The following is a 10069-nucleotide window of genomic DNA, read 5'->3' on the forward strand; positions in this document are numbered from 1 at the left end:
AAAAAACGTATACTGAGTGCTTACTAGATCCAAAACATCACACTGGATTGTTTTCTTATGCTTTATCACTTTATCTTCAAAAATACTGCAAGGGGGTTACAATCGTCCACATGTAAAAATGTTATAAATAAAAAGTGGAAGAAAAATGAAGAAAATTTAAACTTGCTTCACAGGTTGGCTCTCTTTTTCAAATATCTGCTGGTTTGTGCTTTGCATCTGTTGTTCCCTCTGGTTGGAATGGTCTTTGCCCAGACTTTGCATGAGTGGCATCAGCTCATCATTCACTCAATACAGATTCCTTGTGGTTGGGGAGGGATCTTCCCTATGGTAAGCTGCTTACGCTGCCCCCCTCCCCAGCCGCTCTCTATTACATGATCTTGGGTTTGTTGTATTTGTGCACATTCCACAGCAAGAAAGTACTTTGTTGTTTATGTGCGTATTGCTTATTATGCTTTCCTATTTCCACTAAGGTGCAAGTTTATGAGGACAGGAGTTATATATTTATTTACTTCTATATCTCCATAGCTTAGAAGACTTTCTGGCAAAGAGTAGTTGCTTAGTAAGTATGGTTTCAAGTTAATCAGTGTTGTGTTATGTTTTGTTTTTAGCTTGAGATACTATAGTTCCAAAAAAAGCAGTCACTTGCTTAAGATCACACATTATACAAATGGCAGAGATGGGTGTGCAATCCAGGCAGTAGCTATAATAGGTAACCCTGATAGAGTAAATTACTTTTGTGCTACTCACTGTTCCTGAGAACAGTACATTCAATATTAATTCAGATAATCCACACTACAACCCAATTACTTTTTAATTTCCATTTTAGAGTTGAGGAATTTGAGGCAGAAAAATTAGTAATTTGCCCAAAATCTCCTGGTTCCTTGTCAGCACTGTTTATACTGTATTGCCTCCCAACTTGTAGTTTTTAGAGTATCATTCATTCTTCTATTTGATAAAACTTAAGAAAGCTTTTTAGTCCAACCTTTGCTGCCCAGGTAAGGGAAAAAGGAACTGGAATACAATTTTTCACTTATCCACACAGGTTTCATTCACCAACCCCATGAATTGCAGTTTGCTTAGCTATAGGCACTCAATGAATATTTGTTGGTGTGTGAATAAATGGTTGCAATGGTATGCATTCATAGATAACATTTATTTCAGGATGAGGGAAGCTGGTTGGCTGATATGTTAATTGCTTACATTGTATCATTTAACCTTTCTAAGATTTCTGACAGCTAGAACGTTATTAACCCTCCTTTACAGGGGAGGAAACTGAGAACCCACAAAAAACTATGTGTCATCAGACTTGTTTACATTTCAGTTGGGGTTGAATTTCTATCTGTATTAGGAAAGTTGGAATCAGACTGAACTAAGTATTCATCCAAGTAATGGTATTACTACTTAAGATAGTACCTGCGGGAATTTGTGGGTTTCACTCTACCTCTGAGCTTCCATTTACTCACCTCTAAAATGGAAATACTAATAGCACCTCTCTAATGGCAAAGATATATTGAAATTCTCTTATCTAGAGTTCTTAACACGGTGCTCATTCATAGGGGAAAAACATGAGGGAAGAAGACCAGTTCTAGACAATGAGCAGACTTTATTTTTCACAATCCGTGCTCCCAAGCCTGTACTCCTTCTCATATAAATGAGATAGTTTGGGGATGAGCAAGAACTTTGTCACATTACTGTGCCCACCTGCTAGTGGGAGAGGGGGTCCCTAGACACCCATCTGGGTTCTGGTACGTGGCCGCAGAGAGGGAAGATCAAACTCAAGGAAGGCTAGATCTAGACTTTAATTCTGGTTACTCCACTTATTGGTTGTGTGACCTTTGGAAAATCACGTAACTCCTCTAAGTCTCAATAGTCTTCAAATCTGTGAAATGGGCGTAGGGCCTACACGATACAGTTGTGGTGACAATGACATGAAGCAACATATGCAAAATGCATAGCATAAGGTCTGACTCAAAATAATTGACAGAGAAGTTAACCAATAACACTAATGCCTTTTACATAAAAATTCATAAGTAGATGTGCCAGTTGTGCCTCTATTGTTGACCTTCAACCAGATACTCTTATTTCTTGTTGTTCCCAAAACTGCGAATGCAAGGCAAAACCAAGACCTCACACCAACATTGCATTCTGAGCATGTTCATTGTATAATCATATTGACCTGTCACTTTGGCATCTTTAATCATTTTAAAGGTAGTTCTGACTTGACTATATTCTTGTTTAACTACCTTAAGCAGATTAATTAGCTTTGTGGAGCCCCTGATGCCATTAATTCATGGTCTATAAAACCTCAGACCTAGATGAACTTTTTAATATTGTATCTTTACTACTTGATATAAATGTCTTTTAAGTTATAAGAATTGCTATAGTTAATGCCTTAATAATTAGCTACATATATATTGAAGTATAAAAAATTTCCAAGATTGCAAAGTAATCAAAAACCCAGATTAAAACAAAGAATTGATTTCTCCTTTATTAAAACCTAAAAATACCAAGAGCTTTGACTGTGTAGCAAAAATAGTAGAAGGGTCTGATATTTCTAGCTTGCAAAGAATGGGTAGTCCTAGGACAGTATCTGATATCTGAAATTTAACCAGTACATATTCATTAACTGAAATATGTAAACAAAGAAATATGATCTTCAAAACCACCAAATCACAAATACCAGTTCATACCCAGTAGGATGGCTGTAATTGAAAAGAGAGATAATCACAAGTGTTGGTGAAGATGTTGAGAAATTGGAACCCTCATATGCAGCTGGTAGCAATGTAGTCACTTTGGAAAACAGTCTGGCAGTACTTAGCAATTCCATTCCCAGGTATATACCGTAGAGAAATAAAAGCATATGTTAACATAAAAACATCTACACAAATGTTTGTAGCAGCATTATTCATAATAGCCAAAACCAGAAATGGCCCAAATCTCCATCAACCAGGGAATGGATGAATAAAATGTGAGATATTCATATAATAGAATATCACTTGGCAATAAAAAGAATGAAGTATTGATATGTGCTAAGCGTTGATGAACTTTGATAATATCATGTTAAGTGAAGGAAGCCAGTCACAGAAGACCACATATTATACGATTTCATGTATATGCAGTTTCTAGAATAAGTAATATTTTAGAGACAGAAAGTAGATTAATATATGCATTTGACTGTTGGGGGAAGAGAGAATGAAGAGAGACTGCTAATGGCATGGAGTTTCTTTCTGGAGTGACAAAAATGTTCCAAAATTAGATAGTGATAATGGTTTCACAAGTCTGTAAATATACTAAAATCCATTTAACTGTACACTTTACATGGGTGAAACGTATGGTATGTGAATTATATATAAACAAAGTTGCTGAAAAAATTTTTTAAACCAAATTACCAAAAAAAGAAAAATCTTAAAAAGAAGGTATTTGCAAGCCAACTTAGGAGGCCACAGGTGTAATAACTTGAGTGCCAATATGAATAATAAATGCAGTAAATATGCAGTACATATATTAAAAGCCCATGAATTCATAATGATACTTTAAAACTCATTTGTTTGTTTTAGAAAATATTAGGGAGACATTTTAGTATTCTAACAATAGGTAAGTAAAGGGAAAAATCAAACATTGAACCTGCCTTTTCTGTTCAAATAGTGTCTTAGAGTAACCCAAGCATTGATAAATGCTTCTCTCTGTAGACATATCCATCTAATAAAGGAAGAAGCAACTATAGAATTATGGTATTAACATTTTACTGCCCTTAACAGAATAATACATAGAGGCAATGATCATCAATGGCCACGGATATATTAAAAAATAATATCTTAAAAAGAGAGATAACACTATTAATTAGGTGCATCCCAGTAGAAGTATGCAACGGCATCTACAGACTTTTGTTGCCAAAGCAAATTGAACCTCTGAACAGAGGTATATATTCAGTGACATGATGGAGAGGCAAATAGCAAAATCTTGAGTTTGGGGATTCTACTGTATAAACAACCCAGTTTTATCAAGAAATTAATTTCAAGGGGGAAAAATGGAGGAGAAATTCTTGATTTAAAGAGAATTAAAGGACATATCAAAATGTAATATGTGGACCCTGTTTCAATTTTGATTAGAAAAAAATAATTATAAATATGTATATTTGACTATCAGAAAAATTTCAACACTAACTGGATATTTTATGGTGTTAAGAAATTACTGTTAATTTTTTGTATGATAATGGTATTGTGGCTATCTTTAACAAGAGTCCTTATCTTTCAGAGATATGTACTGAAATACTTATGGATAAAATTATATGACATCTGGGATTTGCTTTAAAATAAGCTGGTTGTGACGTTAATTCATTGGCAGTACAGGTAATACAAGAATGATCACAATTTGATAACTGTTGTAGGTGGGTGATCTAATCACCTCCCAAAGGCCCTGCCTGTAAATACCATCACACTGGGAGGGAAGAGTTTGATAGATGAATTTTGGGAGGGCACAAACAGTCAGTTCATAACACTGCACTTTTCTAAATAATTAATGCTTCTGTATGTAAAAAGAGTCAGATGTGTGGTTATATCAGGGATCAGCAAAATATAACTGGTGAGCCAAGTCATCCTGCTGCCTATGTTTGAAGAGCTATGAGCTTTTCACATGAATGATTTTTACAATTTATAAAGAGTTGAAAAAACTAATATTTTTGACACATGAAAATTATATGCAATTAAAAATTTACTGTCCATCAATAAAGTTTTATTGGAACACAGCCACATTCATTGATTTACACGTTGTCTGTGGCTACTTCCATGCTAGGAGGCCCAGTTGAGTAGTTGTGATGGAGACTGTGTAGTCCTCAAAGTCTAACCTATTTCCTACCTGGCGATTTACAGCAAATTTGCTTTTCCCTTTCCCCTTTTTGCTTTCGGGTTTGTATGCAAACCCAAAGGAGCTTTGGTCAAAGGGAAAAAAACATAAATCAGCTAGGTCATCTGAAGGCCTGGAGACCAGAGACAAAGCACAATTAGAGAAGTTTGATGTAAAAGGCAAGTGATTTAAGGGTATTTGTGTGTGTGTATATGTGTGTGAGTTTCTATTTGAAAACTATGACGATCTTCATCTTTGACTAAGTCAGCAGCATCTGCTAATGCAGAAAACTGATACTGAAGATTTGAGACTGCCCTGAAAGGTATTCTTGAATCTTCTCAAAATAGCTGACCTTCAAGTGTACTTGTGGCATTCCCACAGGGCAGAGCCATTCTAGGTTTGGGCAATGAATTCATAAAAAAGAGTGACTAAATAAGACAACAATCATGTGCAGTTTGAAATTGCAGGGGAAGAATTCTGAGGTGGCTGGAAGATGATATAAATGTATAATATCTATATATCTGGAAGGTGATATATATGTAAATCTGTATATCTATAGGTACAGATATAGATATAGTTTGGCATTCCTGGCAAGGGAAATTGACTTAAAAGGAAGGAGGAACAGCTCAAAGAACTAACACTCTCGCTAGAGTTTACTATAAGAATGAATAGAAGGGAAGAATGGGAGATGCACCTAGAAAAGTAAGGAGTAAATGAATGTGAAAATATTCAAATACTAAAATAAGCAGTTGACATTGAGCAAGCAACGGGGGACACTAATGATTTTTAAGCATATGACCTAATGAGCGTCATGTTTCAGTAAGCCATGTATTCAGTAAATATGTAAACATTTGGTTCATCATAAGTGACTTATCTTTTTCCTGTGGACTAAAATCTATTTCTTTATCCCAGATGGGCTCAGGAACTAAGTATTAGGTGAATTTGTAAATGTGTAAATTTTTACAGTTTGTTGACTACGTCTCTCCAGAAATGAAGCATAATATTATAGGTGATAAATGGTGCAGTATAAATGAGATAATGCATTCGAAGGCATTTGAAAAATTATAAAGAGCAATATAAATATAAGGGATTATTACTATCCTCATCATAATCATCATCATTGTTGTTATCATTGTGTTGTAACCTTCTGTGGAGGAGCTGACATGCAGTGTGTACCCTCCTGTGTGAGCTTTGAACTTTTTATGAATTATGATTAGAATAGATTTGGCCACTCAGAACTTCCAGCCTGGAACTTATAAACCTTACTAATGTAATTGACCTAAAACAATGTTCACAGGTAAAGCAATGAAGTTCCTTGGAACAGTTGGTATTCTGACGTGAGGGATGGTTTCTATTAAATTAACCCGGGGAATGCAGGAGAGAGAAGACATTTTAGTGATTTCCTTTTGGAACCACTTGTTCTCTCAGTGGGAGATGGAGGAAGGAGTCAAGCACCACCTTGGTGGCCCATCTAACCTGGAATTCCAGCATTTAGGGCTCCATGGCTTGCCAGGAAGGACGTGTCTTTCCTGCAAAAGAGGACAGTATAAACTCCCAAGCTCTATTTCATACCGAAAGATCAATGGCAAAGATAATAGCTTTTGCTTTCCTTGGAGAGGAGGGAGAGGTGGATAATCCGAGGATCTTACATAGGAAAAGACAGAATACTACCAGAGGAGAAAATTTCTACACTAGTCAGTGATGATTTATTTATTATGTGAGACAAAGAAGAGATGGAGAAGGGAAAGCTCTTTATTCAATGAAGTAAACATTATGGTGACAACAGTCAGAAGTAATGGAAGACCAGAGGGGGAATACTTTGAACTTAGCTTAAAAAGGAAAGCCCACCTGTAATTCCACAGCCTACTGGTCTTGTAATTTTACCAGTCCAAGTGAAGCATAAAAACCTCATCTCCCATTAAGTCCCTTCACCCTCCCCTGTTTATAATATAATCATCTTGAATATTTTCTCTATACCTTTGGAACCACATTAGACAAGTACGTATGATTTTTGCTCCCACCATCAACATAATTTTGAAAACCCTAGAGGAGATGTAAAGTGTATTCCATTTAACCATAGTTTTGCTTATAGTATTTTTTCTTCCTTCCTCATATTCCAAGGTTCCTTCTTTTAGCATTTCCTTTCTGATTAGATAACTTCCTTTAGCTATTCTTTTAGGGTAGTTCTGCTGGTGGCAAATTCTCTTAGTTATCCTTCAACTGAGAATGTCAGTTTCTCCTTCATTCCTGAAGGATAATTGTGTTGGATCAAGGATTCTGTGTTGTCAGTTATTTTTTCAGCACTTGAAAAATACTTTGTCATTTCCTTTTGGCCTCCATGATTTCTCATGAGAAATTCACAGTCATTCGAGTTTTTGCCACCTATATGTAAAGTGTTATTTCTCTCACTGCTTTTAAGATTTTTTTTCTTTGCCTTTTCAGAAATTTGACTATACTATGTCCTGGTATAGATTTCTTTGGGTTTATCCTATTTGGAGTTAGCTATTTGCAACTGTAGGTTTTTGCCTTTTGCCAAGTTTGGAAAAATTTTAGCTGTCATTTCTTCAAGTATTTCTTGATCCCCACCCTTTTTTTCCTCTCTTTCTGAAACTCTAAGGCCATGAATCTTGGATATTTTATTTGGTTCTGCAGATCCCCAAGCCTGTTTTTTTTCCCCCCACAGTCTATTATTCTCCTTCTGTTGTTTAGATTGAGTAATTTCTATTGTTCTTCCTTCAAGTTCAGTATTTCTTTCCTCTTCCCTCTCCATCCTGATGCTGAGTTCATTTACTGAATTTTTTAAGTTTTTGGTTATTGAACTTTTCAGTTCAAAAATGTTCATTTTCTCCGTCTTTATATGTTCTATTTCTCTGCTTCTACTATCTATTTCTTTGCCGAGACTTCCTATTTTTTAAAAAAAAATGTTCCTAATGTGCTGGTAATTGCTCACTGAAGCATTTTTATGATGGCTTCTTTAATATCTTTGAGAAGTAATTCTAACATTCTATCACCTTGGCATTGGCATTTATTGATTGTCCTTTTTCATGCAGTTTCCTGCCCAGCATCCATTCCAGTGATTAACTCCTACTTATTTTTCAGGTTTAGGACGTCATCTCCTGTAGGAAGCTTTTACTGACACCCATACACAAGTTTGAGTTAAGTGCCACTCTAAGCATTGAGTCTGCTTTCTCCTCCATCAAAGCATTTATCAGACTATGTTGTATTCTATGCTGATTGATCTGTATCCCTCACTTGACTAGGAGCTGTATGGTCTTTGTTACTGTATCCTATGTCCAGAACTACTCCTGGAAAACATTGGGTGCTCCACAAATATTTGGGTTATTTTTAAAGTTTATTTATTTGTTTATTTATTTTTGGCTGTGTTGAGTCTTCGTTGCTGTGTGCGGGCTTTCTCTAGTTGCGGCAAGCAGAGGCTACTCCTTGTTGCCGTGCACAGGCTTCTTATTGCGGTGGCTTCTCCTGTTGCGGAGCATGGGCTCTAGAGTGCAGGCTCAGTAGTTCTGGCGCATGGGCTTAGTTGCTCCGCAGCATGTGGGATCTTCTCAGATCAGGGCTCGAACTTGTGTCCGCTGCATTGGCAGGTGGATTCTTAACCACTGCGCCACCAGGAAAGCCCAAAATATTTGTTGAGTAACTTGTTTTGTTTTACTTTGCTCTTTTTTACATCCTACAAATTGTATATGATCTCTGGAGTGAATAAACAGACTTTCAAACAAAGACTAGGCTAACTGGAAGGAAGAGAGTAAGAGAGCATAAATATATAGGATTTGTTTTCCTATATATTTATAAATTTTTTTCTCTACTGTAATATGAGTATTTGAGTGTCTTGCAGAGGAGGGGGGAATCTTTGTGACATTGCCATAACATCCTAGTATAACCTTGTATGTCCTCGCTGCCCAAAGATCCCACTCCTGTGTCTTATACATGGAAGACACTATGAATGCTACTTTAATTGAATTTGATTTGTTTGAATTTTACATCTACCCAATTATATGCCTTGATATGCCCTTTGCAAATTTAGCCTGAATCACTGACATTAAAGGTGACTTTAGCCACTGGGCTCAGACAGAATGTGTTTTAGGTCAGAACAGGGTAAACTGTACTTGACTTTTCAGTTGCTGCTAGAGACTATATCCTCTGAAAACAAGCAACCAAACTGAGAACCTTGGATAAGGACAGGATGAGGGAGAGGCAAGTGAGTCACTCACTCTGGAGCACAAAATGTAAGGGACACCAAATACTCAGTAATCAACATGAGTAATATGCAATGCAATGGTTTTTAAAAAACAAAACTAATGAAAAAATTCTTAATGAACCAACTATTAAAATTTTAAATAAAGGCAAGCTGCTGTTGTTTCACAGCCCTGCACCGTTGTGCAATGGGAATGATCATTTCAGATCAGCCTGCAGTTGGCTCCTGGGCCCATGGGGCTATTGTATCCCCCACTGGGTGGTCTTATGCACGTTGAGAGTGATACCTGAACAGATTAGGCAGTGCTTTTTCTTTTTTTTTTTTTAAACATCTTTATTGAAGTATAATTGCCTTACAATGGTGTGTTAGCTTCTGCTTTATAACAAAGTGAATCAGTTATACATATACAATATGTTCCCATATCTCTTCCCTCTTGCATCTCCCTCCCTCCCACCCTCCCCCTCTAGGTGGTCACAAAGCACCGAGCTGATCTCCCTGTGCTATGCGGCTGCTTCCCACTAGCTATCTATTTTACATTTGCTAGTGTATATATGTCCATGACACTCTCTCACCCTGCCACATCTCACCCCACCCCCTCCCCATATCCTCAAGTCCATTCTCTAGTAGGTCTGTGTCTTTATTCCCGTCTTGCCACTAGGTTCTTCATGGCCTTTTTTTTTTTTCCTTAGATTCCGTATATATGTGTTAGCATACTGTATTTGTTTTTCTCTTTCTGACTTACTTCACTCTGTATGACAGACTCTAACTCCATCCACCTCATTACAAATACCTCCATTTCATTTCTTTTTATGGCTGAGTAATATTCCATTGTATATACGTGCCACAACTTCTTTATCCATTCGTCTGTCGATGGACACTTAGGTTGCTTCCATGTCCTGGCTATTGTAAATAGAGCTGCAATGAACATTTTGGTACATGACTCTTTTTGAATTATGGTTTTCTCAGGGTACATGCCCAGTAGTGGGATTGCTGGGTCGTATGGTAGTTCTATTT

Source organism: Balaenoptera acutorostrata, chromosome 15 (assembly GCF_949987535.1).
Source record: "Balaenoptera acutorostrata chromosome 15, mBalAcu1.1, whole genome shotgun sequence".
Classification (NCBI taxonomy): domain Eukaryota; kingdom Metazoa; phylum Chordata; class Mammalia; order Artiodactyla; family Balaenopteridae; genus Balaenoptera; species Balaenoptera acutorostrata.